Raw genomic sequence first — 22,049 nt, forward strand, 5'->3', positions numbered from 1 at the left:
GATAATAATGTTAGCATCACTGTATCACCTTCCACTGTCTATTATCAGAAGTCCCTAGCACTTAGTGAGCACTCGCTGTTGCCAAGCTGTTGCCAAGCAATGCTGTGTTTTACACACACTGATTCATTGATGTTCACAACAACCTTATTACCTCAGTTAGGTTATAATTATCCCCATTTTTAAGATGAGGAAACTAAATCTCAGAAAGATTGAGAGACCTGCCTAGAATCACCCACAATGTCCAATGACCGAGTCTGAACATTTTAAAATAATGAAAAGAGTCCCCCATAGTAATCATCCCATTTCCTGGTGATAAGATTATAAGTGATATTTTCTGTGTTTTCCTACTTTCTGAATTGAATATGAATAACTTTAATAAACAAAAAGAAAAGTCTCATCTGAAAAGAATATGTTGTATATAATTTAAGTTGACCAAATTCTTAACAACTTTAGGATTAAGAAGAACCTGACCATATTCTTATTAACTATAGGATTGTCCTATATTTAGGACAATCTTCATGCTAAAACAATCTTGGAACCAGAAGTATAAACTATTTCAGAAGCCCACTGTATCACCTTCCACTGTCTATTATCAGAAGTCCCAAGACCACCTGGTTGTTTTAGAAAATTAACCCATGAGCATGACATGTAATCCAAAGTACAACCTGCCCCCATTCTGTTATGTACCCATCTTTACCAATGAACTGATCAGGTAAGATAGAGATCACATATTTTTTATCAAGTCATTCTCATGGAAGTATAGGACAATACAGGATCTGGAGCAATGACACTTATTCATCAATCCATGTGTTTTATTAACATATTAATAGATTTAAAATTCCTCCTCTTGCCAGCATTCCATGTTAGCAGGAAAATGAAGATCCATTCAAAGGATCTATGATAGCTGAGTCAATTTAAGGTACAGGAGTGTGGCCTTCTTTGCTTAAAGAGAGACTGTCCTTCCAGCTGATCTCTTTCTAACAGGTTTCCAGTGAATTTTTAATAGCTTGAGAATAAAACCCATCTGTATTGACAACCATATATATTGGCCATCTCTCCAAGAAAATTCTTCTACAGTTTTACCTTTACCTCAATGTCACCTTAATGAAATCATACAATATAAAGCCTTTTCAGATTGGCTCCTTGCACTTACCAAAAAGCATTTACGATCCACCCATCGAAGCTTGTGCATGGCTTGATAGTCCATTCCTTTTTAAGGCTGAATAGTATTCCACTGTATGGCTACTCTACTATCAGTCAGTCCTGAACTAGGCCAACACTGTATTCCCATCCCTGCCCTCACCACTAGCACTAAAACATTTGAAACTTTTTGTTTTGTTCATTCCAGAGGATCCTAATGCTATGGAAACCTGATTGTCTTCTGGCCACACTTTGTCACCACTTCTGGGCACAGATACAGCAATAGGAGAAGGGATCCTGAGCACCAGTGATCCAAGGTCATGACAGAGCTGTGCATTCCTATGCTTTATTGCTCAGAAACAATGTCCCTAATGCCCACTTGAGGAATATGATGATGGTTAAAGTTGGAGAAATTTTCCACCTGACTTTTATAACAGAAATGTTTTTTAAGCTTCTCCTCCTGTCTATGATACAATTCAAAATTCTACAGCATTAAGAGTATCAGGCATTAAGAAATATGATCAGGATCCAATATCCCCAGTGGCTTCCCACTTCAACAGGCAAATCTGAATGCAACTCAGGTAAGTACAGCTAGACCTGCAGCATAGCCTGCAAAGTCATGTGGTTGCCCTCTGTTCTCTTCCTCTTGAACATCTCTGCTCCTTCAAGCAGCCCTCCTGCATGTGTGTCTGTCTGTATTTCCAAGGCTCCAACTCTAGCACCAACTATACCTGACCTTACAGCTATGGTACCAATTACTATCTGACCCCCATAGGCTGTCTCAATTCCCAATGTCTGTGTATAGTAGAAACCATCTGAACTGTCTGTCCGGAGTTTGAACATGGACTGTGAACTACAAACCAGGGCATCAGCACCCATGTTTAGAATCCAGTCATGGCTGATTAGGACAAGGGAAGGCCCCAGACCCCAAGAGAACTAAACATGTTCTCTTTCTTGAGGATTTTGGAATGTAAATTAAGATCAAGGATTAGAAGGTGACACTGAATGATATCAAATGAAGCACTTTAGAGTAGGAGTGTTTTTCACATTGTATAACACAATATTTTTCATTAGATCATGAAAAAAATTAGTGAGTGATGACTACCACTTTTGACAAAAAAAACTAAATAGAATACAATATATTATATAAGAAAATATTATAGTGCATTGCACATAGTAAGGATACATATTATTTTGTGAAACATTTGTTTTAATTTTATATGTGCACATTCTAGGGCAAACATAAAATGTAGTTCTTCCTGTGGGGGTCATGGTTAAAAAGAGTAAAAAAGACCCTGATCTATAGGAAATGACCATAAACTCTAGATGCTACTTTCTCAAATCCTTGTAGTAAAACAGTTCTTTAGTGTAAGGCTAAAAGTTAATCTAGCTTGCTTTGGTTCTATTATAGACAAAAGTAACCTTAGCTAATACATCTGAAGCAAGATTCTGTTTGGCTGAGCTCCACTCCAGGGTCCACCCCTTACCCAAGCACCTCTGATGCTATAATGAAATTACATGATCTGTAGGGCTGCCCATTCCAGGTCATGAGTTAAGAAAGTTTCTCCAAGGAGGCATATGCATATACAGGAAGTGCCAGTGGTCTCATTGAACTATTCTCTAACCAAAAAGAGTAATCATTTGATGATGTGGAAGTGAGCAAAGGTTAGAGGAAAAGAACCAGCTTCTCCTAGAATATGTACATCTTAGGACATGCCTCACAAGATCTTTCTAGATTCCCCCTAAGGACCTGGCCTTAACTTCTGTTTTATATTTGAATTCCCTCTACATGGAGTAAATTGATATAAGAATGGGAATGCCTAGTGAAGTTATGGAATTGATAATAAATGGATTATTACTTAAGTCGAAAATCTCCCATCTCTGAAAATGACTTATAAATATATGTTTAGACCCCTGGGTTTATATCTGTGCCAGATATATGATCCTGTTTCCTTGGTCATAATACAGTGGTTCAGGGGTGAGCCACTGGTCATTAGTCCTTTTCTTTCCAAATTCTCAAACTGGAACTGAGAGATGCAGGTCACCAAGACAATGGCAGGAGATTGGGTGTTGTAAGCAACTGAGTTTCTCATGATTTGGACAGATCCAGTTTCTAATAGGAGAGAATAAATAAAGACATTCAGGGACAGACAGAGAGAGGACCCTAGCAACAAACAAGACTCGGGTTCTTGTTGACTTAGGGACTCGCTGTACTTCTGCTCTACCCACAATTATAGAAACAATACCCCGAGGGTCTCTCAGTGAATGTCACATCATACCTAAGCTCGGGAAGTCACCCTGTGCCACTTTGCACACAAAACATTACCATTGCTGCATCTGTCTCATTGCCTCTGAATTTGTTTAAGCCCTACAGGAAATAATCACTTTAAGGAACAAACTGACCCCCAAAATAAGTTTTACTACAAAATGGTATTTTCTTGGGAGATTCCACAAAGAGTTTTCCTAGAGACTCTTAGTAAGAAAGCTAATTCAAGTTGGGTCTCTGTCATTTCAGAAAAATCTTCTGATTATATTATAGTGACCTGTTCAATACCTTTCTAAAAACAAATCTGTACCAATGCTCAAAATCTCAGCAAGCCAGATATCAAAGGAAATGCAAACAATCAGCCGTACTAAGTGCCATGTAGTATGGTGGGCTGCTCCAGAACTCAGTTTTATTTTTTTTAATTTATTTTAATTTTTTTTCAGAGTTCCAAAATTCATTGTTTATGCACCACACCCAGTGCCCCATGAAATACATGCAGAACTCACTTTAAAATAAGGAAACTGAGGCACTCTCGGCTGAGCATTGACTCTTTTTTTTTTTTTTTTAAGATTTTATTCATTTATTTGACAGAGAGAGATCAGAAGTAGGCGGAGAGGGGAAAGCAGGCTCCCTGCCAAGCAGAGAGCCCGATGCAGGGCTCAATCTCAGTACCCTGAGATCGTGACCTGAGCCAAAGGCAGAGGCTTTAACCCACTGAGCCACCCAGGTGCCCCCTGAACATCGACTCTTGATTTTGACTCAAAGTCTTGAGACTGAGCCCCGTGTTGGGCTCTGGCTCTGTGAGAATCTCTACCTGAGATTCTCTCTCTCCCTCTGCCCCTCTCCTACACAAATAAATAATAAATCTTTAAAAAAAAAAAAAAAAAAAAAAAAGGAAACCGAGATCCTAAGGCAAGATTTTTGGGTCACTCAGATGCTAAATGGCTGAGGTGGGAGTAGAATGCAGATCTGTTTGAAATCGAAACACAGGGGGTTTTGCCCCCAGTCACTCCTGGATGTCTGCTGACAGGACAACCTTACCAAGGACAGTTCCTGGCTGCCTCACAAGCAGTTTGCCATGTCACTTAACTGAAAAGGTAAGGTAATGCTGGCTCACTCACATTATCTTCCGAGGGAAGACACCTTTTATCACAGTTGGTCTTGATTGGGCCCCAGGCTGCTGGAGCTGTTCATAATGACTCCCAGTTAGAACCATTACTGCATGATGAGGTGTTTAATTTATAATGTGAATCAGGGGCGCGTACTGAATAAACCAAGAAGTATTTACAAGGTTCTTTCCAAGCCTACAGTGCCTACCAGCTCTTCTTAGTCCCCATCCCGCCACCCCCCAGAGTACATGTTTCCGTGGAAACGGATGCCTGGTGCTCTGAAAAGGTAATTTCAGTTGTGACTGTATCAGTGGATGAAGCCCCTGATGCCTGTGGAGGCAGCAGCAGAAATGCCAGCCTCGGAGAGTTGCTCCTGGTGGGTTGTGAAGCCAGCCCTTGGGGTACAGTGGGGTCAGGAACTGGAGCCCTAAATGAAATGGGTGATGAACCAAATTCAACAGTATTGTGCCTCGATCCTTGAGAACAGTTGAGGGCATGCTCTTCCAGTCTCTGGTATGCAAGTATGGACTTGCATATCCTGAAACTTTTGATTATGGTTCCCATGGCACTTCCCTCCTCTTTTCCCCAGAAGTCTCAGTGCTGCATACACACTGTCTCCATATGCGCCATCCATTGGGCACAAGGCACAATCGCAGAAGGGACCATGAGCCTCATTCTCCCTAGTGTCCATCTCCCTATTCCCAGATTTCACTGCCACAGGACACTTCCTTCTCTGACAAAGAGTTTATGAGGTTTGGCCTCCAACAGACCTGGGCTCAAACTGCAGCTCTTCCATTTACTGATTGGGATAGAAAGCTGCTTGGAGGGACACTACAGCAGGGATAGGGGGTTGAAGACAGGAGGGAAGTGGCCCCACTGGAGCAAGGGCAATCACACCAAGCAGGGATATCTCCCTAAGAACTCTCTCCTGTCTCTCACTCTCTGGCACCTGTTGGCTCTTCTTTGTGTTGGAGCCATAATGCCAGGGACCCCTGGAACTGACCTCTCCCAGTGAACCATACTGATCTAGATGTCAATATCAGATCTCTGAGTCTTAGTTCCTTCCTGAAGTCTTACCAGAGGCTAGCCTTACAAATGGGGCATCATCCTTGTTCACACTCACCCTTATTCTTATACACCTAAATATTTGTTCTGCCAGCCTGCAAGGCTCAGTCTTAGGCAGACAAGGTCTCTTACTAGAGCTACTTACAAGCTTGAATGGGTTCTCAGTCTCTAAGTCCTAGACTGCATTCCAGATCCTCCTGGAACTGGAGCCAGCCTCAGAGAGTTTGAGGAAAGAGCATATATGTCATATGCTGGTAGGCAATTGTGGGGAAGGGACACAGACACAACCACCACTGGCAACTGAGACCTCCCACGGTAAGTTCCCAGACCTCCCTTTAATTTCTTGTACTACTTCTCTACCTTTCTCTTGGTTCTTACTCTTTCTTTGCTATGCTCTTTACTCTTCTTCTCACTCTTCTCCCTATCCCTCTTGTCATATGTCCTTTTGTCATCCTTGCCCATGCTGTCCCTATCCCTGTCACTTGCCCTTGCTCTGGCTTTGAATTTTTCTGACTCCTTCTATCTCCCACTTTTCCTTGTCTCCTGGCTAGGAAACAAGAAAACATCAATATTTGTGCTAATCAGTTACTTTTTGGAGCATGGTATTAAAAAAAGATAGAATAATCAGCATCTAAATTCTGGTTTTGAATTTATCAGAACCCGGGCAGAGACCTGCAGAGCCCCACCTGTTGGCTGAGTTCCCACCTATCCTTCATACCCAAGGAAAAAACCAAGTCATCTCCCATGAGCAGCCTGTAGTCCAGGGGACCACAGAGATCCCTGTGCTAAGGGAAGCTGGACAACCCCAGGCTCACAGCAGAGTGCCCTAGAGATGCTCGCTGTACTCCTGAGAGAGGTCCATCCTAGGAAGGCCAAGCCATGACAGCTCAGCCCACAGGAGGAGTCTCAGGCAACTGCCAGCCCCCTTGCCCCTTCATCGTATCCCCACTGCTTACCACTTAATGCCAGTCTTTCAGGCGCTGTCACAAAGCTATCACATTGTCCTTTTCCCATCCCAATTTTTTGCCAGCAAGATGGAGGGGATGGCTGGTTACCTCCCTGTGAGCCTGGCTAGACCTGTTTACAGCCTCATTCCCCAAAGGCTCCAAGGAGAGCTGTGATCTTAGAAGAGGCCTATGTAATTATCTATGTGGAACCACCTACATGGGGGTCCTTGACCATGGCTCTTGGCCTTCCCTCTCACATGTAATTTAAAAGGATATATTTTCTTTTCTCTGTTGAATTAAAGCTCAAGGAAATGACCTTCTGTCAGCACTGACCATAAGGAGCCCTTGGGGTAAAGGGAGCCCATTCCTGGATTTGAGTATTGCTAATGATTTCCTCTCAGCACCAGGGACAGCATCTAGGTACAGCTAGGCCCAGCCTGGGGCCAGCATTCTTCCAGCCTAGCTTGACTTCCCAAAGAGACCCTCCAGATCAGGAGCCATGTTAAAGGAGAAAGGCATGTGGTAAGAGCCATCAGACTTCTCCAATCACAGATGTGGAAATCCAGCTGGGAGGAACTGGGGGAAGTCCCGACAAACAGAGCCCTCCCCCAAGTCCCAGTTCTTAAACCTTGCACTCTGAGTTGCCACTCCAGATGACATATCCTGACAACCCTTAAGATAACTGTGGACAGGTGTACATACATTTATGTGCATGCATTTTTCTGTATTCCTGAGGGTAGTGTTTGGGCACGTGTTCACTTGCAGGGTTTTCTTTTGTTTTTTTGGTGGGTTTTTTTTGTTTTTCTTGGTGTGGTTATTTTTTTTATTTTTTTATTTTTTGGCAGGATTTCTAAGACTCAATTAGATGAAGGCTGCTATGAAGCACTCACCATAGGGCTTGTGTAATAATTTGTCTCCTTCCTCCTTCACTCTCTTTGATCTCTTCTTTAGAAGTTGGGAGAGGGTTGCTTTATAAACTCTTTTCTGTCTTATAATTGTTGTCATTATCTAAATTACCACAATGAGTTGAAATAAAAAGTATTTTACCTCCCTGTTTCCCAACACAGGAGGAGAGCAGCAGAACAGAAGTAATTGGAGAGTAGAAAAATTATTTCGTATTCAGTAAGATAGCTGTATCCACTCAAACCTTTTTTCCGCCTTTTTTTTAAGTTTCTATACAGAAAAAAAAAAGGGTTGTTTTATAGGATTTTATGTAGAAGGGAAATAATAGAAAAATTCTATAGAAATCATTGACAAGCTTATTTTGTTTGTTCCAAGAGGCAGGCAGTTTTCCTGTCAGATACCATAGAGAGTGAGTGCTTTGAATATACTCCTTTGGATATTGTGAGCAATTTTCAACAGCAACTATTTAAAATATTTATGAAAAAATTTGGAAGACGTTGTCTCCCCAAAAGTACGTAAGTATCAACATACCTATCTCTGGAGGGTGGGTCTAATACTAAAAAAATATAAAAATATAAGTAAATAAATAAATAAATACTTCAAAACAACTGACAGGCCTGCATTAAAACTATAAAGGAGATGAATAATAAAAAGTACTCCAAGAATATATAAGTGAAATTAAAACAAAAGGGTAGTTTCGCCTTTGTTACACACATCTTCTTTAGGTCAGTTTGGTAGTCAGAGAAGGCTAGTCATATCTATGAAATATAGTTATAATTTGACACTTAAGTCAAAACCAGAATTTAGACTCTGAGTCTTCTATCCTTTTTTAATACCATGCTCCAAAAAGTAACTGATTAGCACAAATATTGAGGTGCATTTATGATAAGGGTTGACCACATACCAGACACTGTGCCTTAATCGAATTCTCACAGAAACACTGGAGGTAGGTATCATAGCCCCATTTCATAGATGAGGAAACTGAGGTTTAATAATCTGTTCAAGGTAACAGAGTATGAAGCAGGGTTGGTGCTGGAACCCACGACCATCTGACCAAGAGTCTAAGCCATCAAATTACCTTGTATTGGGAATAGCACTGTAGCTACCTTCAGTGGATGAGTGGAAGGCAGGCTATCTCTCAGGCCCAGCCATGCATCTAAAGCCCCAGGCTCTGCTTCCTGGATTGATGAAACTGGCCCTTGAGACAGGGACTGTACATTATGGTCCTGAGAGAGGAATATGCCTGTTTGTTGTTTCTGTAATTCCCAGGACCTCCTTACTCCCCCCTTCCTATTCTTTCTGCCCTCCTCAGTTCTGCAGCACCACCTCTCAAGGCCTCCTGGAGCCAGGAGGAAGTCATCTAGTGAAGCCGCAGGTCGAGGGTAAATCTCAAATATTCACTCAGAGTTGTAGATGGAGGAAAACACAGCTGTAAACAGGGAGAATGGTGCTGCCTTTGGCAACTCAGAGGTTTGAGAAGGAAATGGAGAGAATGCTTTCTAATATAGTTTCTAATGCCTTGATTTCCTCCTGGAATTACAAAGAGGATGTTCATTCCAGAACAACACCCCAAGAGACCATTTTTGTTCAATTTTTTCAACTGACAGGTTGAAGGTGAAGCTCAGAGGCCAAGTGAACTCCTGCGGGGGCAGAGCAGGTAAACAGATCACAGGTGGTTACACAGGATGGATGGAGGTGGCAAAGCAGAGACACAGTGACGAAATGGAGACCTGCTCCCCAGCTGAGCACGTGATGCCACCAGCCAGCCCAGCCTCGTGGCCTCCGTGATGGTTAATGTGTCACCTTGATGGGGCCACAGCTTGCCCCAGTACCTGGTCAAATATTATATCTAGGTGTGTCTGTGAGTGCATTTCTGGAAGAGATTAGCATGTGAATTGGCAGACCCAGTAGAGCAGATGTCCCTCTCCAGTGTGCTCTGACATTATCCAACTTGTTGAGAGGTTGACTAGAACAGAAAGGCTAAGGAAGGTTGGATTCTCTCTCTGCCTAACCACGTGAGCTGGGACAGGGATTTTCTGCCCTCAGCACTATAGGTTCTCACTGGAATCTATACCTCAGGCCTCCGGCTCTCAAGCATTCAAACTACACATCAGTATTCCTGGCTCCCCAGCTCAGAGATGGCAGATCATAGGATTTCTGGGTCCCCATAATCACCTGAACCAATTCCTTACAATAAAATTTATTTCTTGAAATTAACCTCCTATTGGTTCTGTTTCTCTGGAGAGCCGTAATACAGGTACCTTCATTGTTTTACAACTCTCTCAGAGTATACATGAGAGACCACCTGGCACTGGTTTCAACAAAAAGGGAAGTTTATTGGAGACTCTCAGTGGTTTGACAACCTGAATTTAAAGAGGACTCCAGTAACCAAGTTTTGGGGAGACAATATTCTGGATCATTTCAGCCTGAGATATAGAACTAAGAACTCAAATATCACCAGGATTCCTTTTACCCATCCCTTACGCTTCTTGGAGCACGAGCTCTATTCTCTCCTTTACAGAACTGATTTCTGTGTAGAGCAAGGAACAGAGCTGCTGGCAGTTCCACATCTATACCAAAGCAGAAAAACAAAAACAAAAACAAAAACAGCCATTTCCAGAAGGATACCGGCTGGTCTATATGTCACATGCCCAGCCCTGTGTGTAAGGAGGTCGTTCTGTTCCAGAACAACACCCCAAGAGACCATTTTTGTTCAATTTTTTCAACTGACAGGTTGAAGGTGAAGCTCAGAGGCCAAGTGAACTCCTGCGGGGAGTCACTTGTATTTGGAATAGCAGGGAGTCACTTGTATTTGGAATAGCACTGTCGCTACCTTCAGTGGATGAGTGGAAGGCATCCCTCATTAGACCCACATCATAAGACTGAGAAAGAATCAATTACTCCCAAAACAGGGATGTTTGAACAGAAAGAGGCACTCTCTCTGTGCCATGTATTATGCAAATGGAGAAATGGAGCACCCAACAGTGACTGTAACTGGGTAGGGCCTTGACATAAACTTAGAAACTGCACATTGAACTTGTTCATGTCATAACCTTTCATAGAACAATCTGAAGATTTATTTGCAGGAAAAGTATGTGCATGTGCTGTCCAGAATTCCAAGGATAAATGTCCACACCAAAATCGTGAGTTGGTTTTCACATGAGCATTGAGACAAGAAATGAGGCCACAGTTGTCCTAGGATCAGTACTGGATGGGGGTAAAGTGTTAGGTATGAGGGGTAACTGAGAAATATACTTCTCAATTAAAAATTGTTGGAGTCCTAGAGCCAGAGTCGCCTCGGAAGTCAGTTTAAACCATCTATTTCCCAGATGAGAGAACTGCAGCCCAGACAGAGGGAGCAACTTACCACAAAATGCACAGATAAATATTTGGAAGGCTTAGGACTAGAAGTCAAAAATTCCAGAGCCCAGAACTGTGTTTTTTCCCTGAAGTTTCTCCCTATGAAGGTCCATTGCTCTGAACCACACAACTTCAGATGCCTTTCTTCCAATTCCCTGATATAGAACTGGGAGGAAAAATCAATAACCTCCTCCTCTCTCTAAATCTCCCTATAATTTCCCAAGGTCATAGGACACCGGCAGCAGCATGCTTATGGTAGGGATGGAGAAGGAGAGAAGGAGTAGCACTCTGCTGTTCCAACCCCAGAATGGTTGGGGATTCCTACCTTCCAAGGCAGCCCCTGGACAGTGACCAGTCACTTGTGCACCCAGCCCTGACCCCTCTGTGGCTGTCCTCTCACAGTGGAGGGAAAGAAGGTGGAGGCGGGAAAACATGTGGGAAGAATGGAAAAGAAGAAACAAATAGTAAGGGAAAATCAGGGAGATAGGAAAATCAAAGGTAACAATGAGTGAGAGATAAGGAGAACCCAGCAGGGAGTCTGCTCCTTTCTTTCCCTTTCCCTCTCCACCTCCACCTGATTGTGTGAGTTCTCGTTCTTAAATAAATAAATAAAATCTTTAAAAAAGAAGAGGAAGAAATAAGGACCATAGAGAGAATATGAGTTATAGAATCATGACTCTGCTGAGGATAAGGGCCTTTGTTTCTGACTGACCAGGAGGATAACCACCAATAGTCCTCTGCAGAAGGAAAATGAGCTGAGAGTGAATCTAGCCTACTTTCCTTCCATGGATCACCCAATTATAGCTGTTTACTAACACTTAGAGTGGCTCTACAGCCAGAAGCTGAGAGTGATACAAAGCCATTCCCCTACCATGCTTGCCCAGAGACCCTGAGCCTAACTAGAGAAAGCCTCATGCAGTAAATGGCCACTGACTGATGAGAATCATTCATCCAATATATATTTACCCTTCCAGTTGGCAACAACAACATTATCATCATCATCATTATTCCCCTCCTCCTTCATGAATTCCTCTTTCTCCTCCTCTTTCATTACGAACATCACCATCATCACCATCATCACCATCATCATCATCATCATCATCACCATCATCATCTTCAAAGCAGCTACTCTTTCTTGAGTGCCTACTATGTGCTTGGCACAGTATAAAGTCTACTGTGTATGCTGTATCTAATCTGGACAACAATTGTGTGAAGGAGGCCTATTTATATCCCAGTTTTGTACAACCAAGTCAAATAGCCACCTGGATGTCAGAATGAAGCCTCATACACATGGAGACTTTTCTATTCCAAAGACCCTAGAATGAGCTTTAAAAAAGGAACAAGGAACCTATAGCACTTTGTCCAGAACCCTCCACCACTGCAACACTCTACCCATTTCAAATGCAGGGACATTGATAAATATCAAAATGTTGAAAATAGAACTGCCCTATGACCCAGCAATTGCACTATTGGGTATTTACCCTAAAGATACAAATGTAGTGATCCAAAGGGGCACATGCACCCGAATGTTTATAGCAGCAATGTCCACAATAGCCAAACTATGGAAAGAACCTAGATGTCCATCAACAGATGAATGGATCAAGAAGATGTGGTATATATACACAATGGAATACTATGCAGCCATCAAAAGAAATGAAATCTTGCCATTTGCGACAACATGGATGGAACTAGAGCGTATCATGCTTAGCGAAATAAGTCAAGCAGAGAAAGACAACTATCATATGATCTCCCTGATATGAGGAAGTGGTGATGCAACATGGGGGCTTAAGTGGGTACGAGAAGAATAAATGAAACAAGATGGGATTGGGAGGGAGACAAACCATAAGTGACTCTTAATCTCACAAAACAAACTGAGGGTTGCTGGGGGGAGGGGGTTTGGGAGAAGGGGGTGGGATTATGGACATTGGGGAGGGTATGTGCTTGGGTGAGTGCTGTGAAGTGTGTAAACCTGGTGATTCACAGACCTGTACCCCTGGGGATAAAAATATATGTTTATAAAAAATAAAAAATTAATTTAAAAAAAGGGGGACACTTTGCCCAAAGGATTAATTGCCTTTTAGAAAAAGTCTGAATGAATCTAATTCTGTTGAGTATGTATATTCTTTGCACTGGGAGCCCACATGCTTTCCCAGACCCCAATTTACTTGTACCTTCATTCATTCAGTAAATATTTGCGGAGTGCCTGCTTTGTGTCTGACACTATTCTAGGTGTTTAGAATATATGTATGAACCAACACTAGACTTTAAGCTCAACAGAAAAGTTGAGCTTAAAGTCTAGTGAAGAGAGATCAAATACAAACAAATAAACAGATCAATATGCAATATAAACACACATAAGAATACTTGAACTAAATGTAGATGAACAAAAAAGTAAAAAGAGAGAAAGCAATGGAATATACTATTTCAGAAACTGTGGTCTCTGGAAGCTCTCTTAAGATGGGATATTTAAGAATCCTAAATGAAGTGAGCAGCTGAGCTATGAGTATATCTGAGAGAAGATCAATCCAGGCAGAGAAAAGAGCAAGTTCAAAGTCCCAGGGGCAGAAGAATCCTGTTTGTGTTCAAGGGACAGTAAGGAAGTCAGTGTTGCTGGAGAGAAGATGAGAGTCAAGAGGATGAGGAAGATCCAGCAAAGAGATAGTGAAAAAGCACCAATGAGGCAGGAGAGAGACAGAGAGTGCAATTTCTCAGAAACCAGAAGGAAAAAGGGTTTTGAGGAAAGAGGGATCAAAACTTTCTCCAATGATGTTAAATGCCCAGGTCCCATTCTTTTCACCTGAGCCTCTAAGAGTCCAGCTAAGCAGTCAGGTCATGTGATAGCCTAGGTGAGAAATGGAGTTCCTATAATCTAATGTCCTGACATCAGGCCTTTGAGTTTGACTCCAAAAAAATGTCAGTCTTGAAAAACTGCAGGACAAAATTCTTCAGGCCTTGTATATTTCTCTAGGGCATCCACTACTCCTAGAATAAGGAATGTGCCTGTATGCCACATTGTTAGTTAGAAATCACAGATCCTGTGGCCAGAGTGGACCTCAGCCCCAAGTGGCTTGGAATTTCAGAATATAAAAATGTCCCAATGTTATTTATGAATACTGTGGTTTGTTAAACAACATACATGTAATCAAAAAGTGGGCCAAGTCTAAAATCTGGAATATATTTCCTACCTCCACAGGCTTTCTCTATCCCTTCCAGGTCATGGACCCTACTCCAGGTCTATCACCTATAAGTAATGGGGTAGAGTTAACTGACTTCTACATGGATGTTAGGACCTAAGACTAGCTATAATATTATAAAGATAACTGTTATATTCCTCTTCCTGGTTTTAGCTCTTCCTTGAATAAGTTTCTTGGTTCTAAACTAACAAGAATAGGAGCTTCAATGAAAATTCTGAAGAATACAACTTATATAAATGACCTCATTTCATAATATTACCACCACTACAAAATCAATGCACAGAAATCAGTTGCATTTCTATATACTAACAATGTGACTGAAGAAAGAAAAATTAAGGAATGATCAATTTACAATTGCACCAAAAACCATAAGATACCTAGGAATAAACCTAACCAAAGAGATAGAAATTACAAACCAAAGAGATCTAGAAATTATAGAACACTTATAAGAGAAATTGAGGAAGACACAAAGAGATGGAAAAACATTCCATGCACATGGATCGGAAGAATAAATGTTTAAAAACATCTGTGCTGGGGCACCTGGGTGGCTCCATGGGTTAAAGCCTCTGCCTTCGGCTCAGGTCATGATCCCAGGGTCCTGGGATCAAGCCCCATGTGAGGCTCTCTGCTCAGTGGGGAATCTGCTTCCCCTTCTCTCTGTCTCTGCCTGCCTCTCTGCCCACTTGTGATCTCTGTCAAATAAATAAATAAAATCTTTTTTAAAAAATCTGACTGCCCATAGAAATCTACACATCTACAATGCAATCTGTATCAAAATACCATTGACATTTTTCACAGAGCTGGAACAAACAATCCTATAATTTGTATGGAACCAGAAATGATCCCTACAGCCAGGGGAATGTTGAAAAAGAAAACCAAAGCTGGGTGTATCACAGTGCCTGACTTCAAGCTCTATTACAAAGCTGTGATCATCAAGATAGCATGGTACTATTACAAAAACAGACACACAGATTAATTAAGCAGACTAGAAAGCCCAGAAATGGACCCTCAACTTTATGGTCAACTGATCTTCAACAAAGCAGGAAAGAATATCCAAAGGATACAGTCTTTTCAATAAACGAAGCTGGATAAATTCGACAGCCACATGCAGAAGAATGAAACTGGACCATTCTCCTAAACCATACACAAAAATAAACTCAAAATGGATGAAAGACCTAAATATGAGACAGGAATCCATCAAAATACTAGAAGACAACAAGGCAACAACCACTTCAACCTCAGCCGCAGCACCTTCTTGCAAGACACATCTCTAAAGGCAAGGGAAACAAAAGCACTGGATATTATAAGCAGCTAATGAGTCACTGAACACTACACCAAAAACTAATGATGTACTATATATTGGCTAACTGAATTTAAATTAAAAAAAAATAATAATTTTTAAAAAAGAAATATGACCACCACTTACAGAGGGTTTATGGGGGGAAGAGTGCACTTGCTTTACTGGAACCAACTAGACCAACCTCAAACTAAGACATGTGAGCTTGGCTGAGTACCTATCCTTAAGAGACCAAGACTCCCCTAACTGGCATCCTCCACGGACATCTAGGATGTGTTTCTTATTATAAATCAGAGCCAACTGCTTCATCTTTCTCTACCTCCAATGTCTCAAAAACTCCCAGTTTTCACCTACAACAACCAACTGGTAGAACTCAGCAGATTTTAAGTTCCCCTAAAAAGTCCAAACTAACAAAAGAATTTGTAAACTAGATAGATGCACCCTAGGCTATGCTGCAGGACAGAGAAGAGAAGGTTTACATGACAGATCCTACAACAAAAACCTTCAAAATCCCTGGGGGCATTTCTGTCCTCTCAAGTTTTGGACTTCCTAAACCTTGGGCCCATACCCTGGCCCACCCACACCACCCTGGCTTCTCTTCCTTTACTTCAAGCTCTTGTTTTTTCTATCTCATCCTTGTGTTCTGCATAACAGTGCAGCAACTGGCTTTGTTTTTTTAAGAGTTGTTTTTGGTTCACAGCTAAACTGCGGGTAAGGTACAGAGATTTGCTACATACCCTCTGTCCCCAACACATGCACAGCCTTCCTCATTATCAATATTTCCAACTTGATTGGTACAGTTGCTACAATCTATGAACTTAATTAACACATCATAACCACCCAAAGTCCATAGTTTAATTAGGAGTCAGTCATCATGTTGTACATTCTGTGGGTTTAGATAAATATCTAATGACATGTATCCATATAATTATAGTATCATGCAGAGTGCTTTCACTGCCTTAAGAATCCCCCATATTCTACCTATTCAATCCTTCCCTCAGCCCCCTCCCAAGCCCTGGCAACCACTGATATTTTTTCTGTCTCCATAGTTTTATCTTTCCCAAAATGTTATATAATTGGATTCATACTGTATGTGGCCTTTTCAGGTTGGTTTCCTTCACTTAATAATATGCATTTAAGTTCCTCCATGTCTTTTCATGGCTTGATAGCTCTTTTTTCTTTTTTTTTTAATATTTTATTTATTTATTTGACAGACAGAGATCACAAGTAGGCAGAGAGGCAGGTGGAGAGAGAGAGAGAGAGAGAGAGGAGGAAGCAGGCTCCCCGCTAGGAGAGAGCCCGATGCAGGGCTTGATCCCAGTACCCGGAGATCATGACCTAAGCTGAAGGCAGAGGCTTTAACCCACTGAGCCACCCAGGCACCCCACTTTTTTTTTTAAACACTAAATGACATTCCATTGTCTGGATATACCACAGTTTATCTATTCACTCACCTAATGAAAGACATCTTTGTTGCCTCTACATTTTAGCAATTAAGAATAAAGCTGCTAAAAATATCAATGCAGGTTTTTGCGTGGACATTAGTTTCAACCCCTTTGGACAAGTATCAAGGACTATAATTGCCAGATTAAATGGTAAGAGTATGTTTAGTTTGGGGGAGCCTCAGTGACACAGTTGGTTAAGCCACTGACTTGATTTTGGTTCTGGTAATGATCTTGGAGTCGTGGGATATAGCTCTGTGTGTGGCTCTGTGCTCAGCATGAGTCCCCTTGGGACTCTCTCCCTCTCCCTCTGCATCTCCAAGCTGTGTGCTCTCCTTCTCTCCCTCTCATTCTCTCTCTCTCTCTCACTCTTTTTTAAAAAAGTATGCTTAGTTTTTTAAGAAACTGCCAAACTGTCTTCCAAACTGGTTCGTGCCATTTTGCATGCCCACCCACCATGTATGAGAGTCCCCATTGCTAAATATCTTTACCAGCATTTCGTGTCAGTGTTCTGGATTGTGGCCATTGTAAAAGGTGTCTAGAGGTATCTCATCATTGTTTTAATTTGCATTTTCCTGATGACCTAGGATATACTTTCATAAGCTTGTTTGCCACCTGCATATCTTGTCAGGCAACCAGTGGGTTTTTTGGTTTTGGTTTTGGTTTGTTTTGTTTTATGTAACTTGAGCATGTTCTTGAGGAGCTATCTCCAGCTCCAGACACATAGGATGTCTTCTTTTCTCATTACAACCAAAGACCACTTCTTCCCTTCTGAATCTGTGTGTTCACCTAAGATCCACATCTGAACAGCATTGCCTTTATCTCCTCAGTCATAACCCAAGGACCTAGGAGACAATCATTATTTCCTACAATTGATAAGGTTATTTGTAACATAATCTTGCTCACTAACAAGAATAGCTACTATACATTGGGCACCAGCTATGTGCTAGGCACTCTGCTAGTCACTTACAGCCCATAATGTTTTGTCATCTTTACAAAAGCTGCAGCTTGTAACTTCTATCATTCCCACTTTATGGTTGAGGGATCTGAGGCCATACTGCTAATTAGAGGCAGAGCCCATTGTTCTGAGCACACTGTTTCTAGAAAAATAAGTATTGAAGGTTCATGCCCTTCCTTGTCTTTCAGTGGCCCAGAAGCACCCTGTTCACCCCTCAAAGAGATCAGGAAATATCTCTTGCTGTCCTGACATTCATAGGGACAGATCTCTTGGTTCTGGAAGGCAACATTTGCTACTTCAAAGCTCCTGGGTTCTGTGCTATGAAACAAGTTTCTCATTGTTATTTTCTGAGTCCATTTTTTTTAATTATAGACCAGAGGTACTGTGTGTTCCATGAACAATCATCTTACTGACATGTTATTCTGAAGCTTGATTTCATTCACCACGACACATGCTGGTTATGAAATATACAAGTAGAGTCGTAGTGAAGTGAGGCCGGGGAAGGATTAAATTGGAATCTGAACTAATACCAGCTAAGAGACCCTACCTCTACTTGATTATTATTATTATGTTTAATAAACAATCACTCAAGCTCCACGGAAAGGGAAACAATCAGAGACACAACAGGGGAGCAATAAAAGAAATGCTTTAAACCCTGAATAAAAACATGTTTGTTCAAATCCAGAACTGGTTTTTTTTTTTTTTTTTTTTTTTTTTTTTTTTTATTCAAAATGAAGGCAGCGAACTGTTGAACACCTTAGAGGTACAGAGAGGCATGAACGTGGAGCAAGAGTTTGCAGAGAGGAGGCAGGGGCCCCTTCTTCTCTTCCTCCCTGTAGAGTCCTGGCTCCAGAAAGTAAGACATTTGGGCTTCAAGGAGAAAGTTGGAGCATAGGTCCAACAGAATCACCACTGGATGAATTGAACTGATAGCTCTTTGTTGTCTCCCAAGTACTTTGAAATACTCTGATCCCCCATGAGGAAGATGAGCATAATCCACTCAGAACGAAAGAGATTTGCAGGACCACCTGAAAGAATGGATGTCACCTCAACTGAAGACAAGGCGGACATGGGTCCAGACCTCAAAGCAAAGCCTAGTGGAAGGAGAAGCCATTACTGTCAAATTACCAATATATCTGAGGAAAATTGTATGTGTGGAAAGAAGTTTGTTTGCACAAAACTTAGATAAAGAGAAATCATGAGCAACAATGTATTAACTTTCCTCAGTACAGCCTGGTAGACAGAGTACCCCTAGTGCGTGAGTCATCTTTGCTCACTGGAGAGATTGTTCTACTCTGTGTGTAAGTGACATTGAGGCAGACCTAACCAGACACCACCTGTGCTGTGACTTTGCAGTTTTCCAGCACATCCCAGAGGCAACTGTATTAACCAGGGTTCCACCAGAAGAGCACGGCACACTCCAACCAAGACAATTCGAAGAGGTGTGGGTAGGGTAAGGAAATCACAATTGATTACTAACATTGCTCCCCTGGGATTGAAAGGGCAAGGAAAGGGGGTACTCCCGAGAACTAAGAGGCAAAGAAAAGTGTGAATGCATATCTTTGGAAAGATTGTGATCACTGTGGGACACAGCCAGTCCCATGCAAACTTTAGGGAAGGAGCCAAAGAAATAACTACCCAGATCATACCCTACACCTTCTGATCACTCAATGGTGCTCCTTGTTGTACTACCCCAACCAGAAGCCAGTGGGAAAGAGAACACTTTAATATAATTCCTACAGATCATCTTCCTGGGGCAGAGAAGGCTGGAGAGAGAATTTAAAGGGACAAAGGTAAAGTGTCTACTCTAGTATCATAGCAGAGCAATCTAGCTCGTGCTGTAAAGTTAACATGAGGCTACACTTAAATTCTGGCCCTGCCATTTAGAGCTACATGACCATAAGCCAGTTACTTTACTTCTCCACCCTTCAGAGACTCAATCAGTGAAGTAACACTGTATTACTTCCCTGTGGGGTTGCTCTAGGATTAAAGGTTGTGATAGACATCTTGTCTGCCCTCTCTCTGTCTGTTCTGATTACTTCTTTGGCCTGGCCATGGTTAAGGCAGGAAACCCAGCCTAAGATAAATAACATGTTCAGGAACTCCTGTGTGGCTTAGTTGGTTATGCATCTGACTCTTGATTTCAGCTCAGGTTGTGATTTCAGGGTCATGGGACCAAGCCCCACATTGGGCTCTATGCTCAGCACTGCAAATTCTTGTCCCTCATCCCTCTCCATCTGCTTCTCCCCCTCTGTCCTCTCTCTCTCTAAAGTAAATAAATAAAATTGTGGGGGGGAACATGTTTGTACTCAGCACATGTTGGACATTAAGTAAATAGTTCTGAAGATGAGAGTGATGATCCCCAATTGCTCACAGAGTTCCCAGATACTTGCAAGGGTGTCATCTAGGAAGGAATATCCATCACAATACGAAGAAGTCTGGCTCTTCTTAGGGCTCAAACAGAGCCCTAGGAGTCGCATGAGGCCTGCCCCTCCTAGGGCCTGGCATGTGCTGCTAGTCCTCCATGCTCTGACATCTCCGCCAAAACTCATATTTGTGTAATTCTAGAAGAAAACACCTGTCTCTAGAGGAAATGAACCCTACTTCCCAAGAAGCCCCCCACCCAGCCAGCCCTATGGCTTTGGAATTCTCTCTGTTCCCTCAGCTGCCAAGACTGCAGGGTCTTGAGCTTTATCCACATGGGGCCTTAGAAAGAAGAGCCAGCAATGAAAAGTCTGAGTTATTCTGAGAGTAACTGATGGCTTTCCAAAAGCTTCCATTTGCTTTCCCACTATCCACAGAATTTTCCCACTGTCCCTATCTTTGAACAAGCCTGCACCTGGCATCTAACCACATGAAATGTCAGAACACAGACTTTTACTGAGGGTCCACTGTGTGCCATGCACTGGGCAAAGTGCTCTGTGTGATATATTTTATTTAATCCTTACAATGACCTGACTTACCCTGTGGTCAGTAGCACTGCCCCCATTTTACAGAGAAGCCAGGGAGGCTCAATAGAATTATGTTATTTGCTCAAATAATGAAGTGGAAAATATGGCATTTGAATCCAGCTCCATCTGACTCCAAGAGCAACACTCTTTCCCCTGTTTGGAGTAAGAATAGCAATGCAAATAACCATTTACGTTTTAATCTTATAATAAAGGATGCGGAAAGAGTAGGAAAGCAAAAATAACTCACAAAAGTATGTCCCATTTTTCTAACTTAGGTGTCTTCAATCCTCTTCTTATTTAGACTTCCATGAGGAAGGGCAGATAGAGTAGTCCAAACAACAAAGAGGGTGCAAGAAAGAGGCACCCAAGCTTTTGGGGCATCTTCAGTGTAGACCTGGAGATGTCGGGACTCAGGTCTCCTCTGTAGGAGTTGTGGGAACTCAAACACCAGAGGGGTAAGTACACCTACATTGTCTGAATGCAGCCCATACCCTGGTTTCCAGCAAGCAAAGGTTGGCAAAATGCATTAATGATAGAAATCCTCTGAACCCCTTTCTGTTTATTACTGAGAAGCTCAGTGTGACACTGTGAAAGGATTTCAATTGCTTTCTTTCTCTGGAGATGTATGCCATAGCCCACGTTTCTCCATTCTCATTTCTTCTCATAAATCACAGCAAGAACTGTGATTTGGAAACCACACATAGCATAAGCTGAATGTTTATGTGCCATCTCTTTGTTCATAAAACCTTCACTAATTACTAATGAGGTCAATAAATTTGCACAGCAACTCTTACAAAAAAAAAAAAAAAAAAAAAATTCCCGCTCACAGCTTCCAAGAAGAGTCAGACCTAGCGAGCATGTTCACCAACCACTGATGGCTCTGCGGATGCCCCTCCCCAGTTCTGCAACTATGTAGATGGGGAAGCCATCCCAATGTGTTTTCTTGGTGTTCCAGAACCGACTGTGGGCTTTGGGCCCCACCAATGTGACACCAAGTATTGTACTTTTAAAGAAAGGCATTCTGTAGGACTCTGGTGTGATCTCTGTGTCCAAGAAGTGGAAAATAAGATTTAAGTGTCGTGGTTTCCCCAAAACAACGAAGCACAAGTTTCCATTGACATTTCCAGAAATAGCTTCCTTTAAATATAACTATATAAACTTGTTTTGTTTTGCTTTTGAAGAGAGTGAACATACAAGTTGGGGGAGGGGCAAAGAGGGGGTCAGAGTGAGGGAAATCTTAAGCAGCTTTCACACTCATCTTGGAGCCCAGTGTGGGACTCAGTCTCACAACTCTGAGATCATGACCTGAGCCAAAATCAAGAGTCAGAGGCTTAACCGACTGAGTCACTCAGGTGGCCTTAACTATATAAACTTCTGATTTTATAATTCAGAGTAATTTTAACACCACACTTTTTTC

At 41.9% G+C, this 22,049-nt stretch overlaps 1 pseudogene; it reads right to left on the reverse strand.

The window, feature by feature from the left end:
- LOC131830109 (large ribosomal subunit protein eL31-like) overlaps window positions 1-11,841 on the reverse strand; it is a 95,334-nt pseudogene extending 83,493 nt beyond the window's left edge.
- Window positions 11,842-22,049: the final 10,208 nt, after the last annotated feature.

The sequence above is a fragment of the Mustela lutreola genome, chromosome 4 (assembly GCF_030435805.1).
Source record: "Mustela lutreola isolate mMusLut2 chromosome 4, mMusLut2.pri, whole genome shotgun sequence".
NCBI lineage: Eukaryota > Metazoa > Chordata > Mammalia > Carnivora > Mustelidae > Mustela > Mustela lutreola.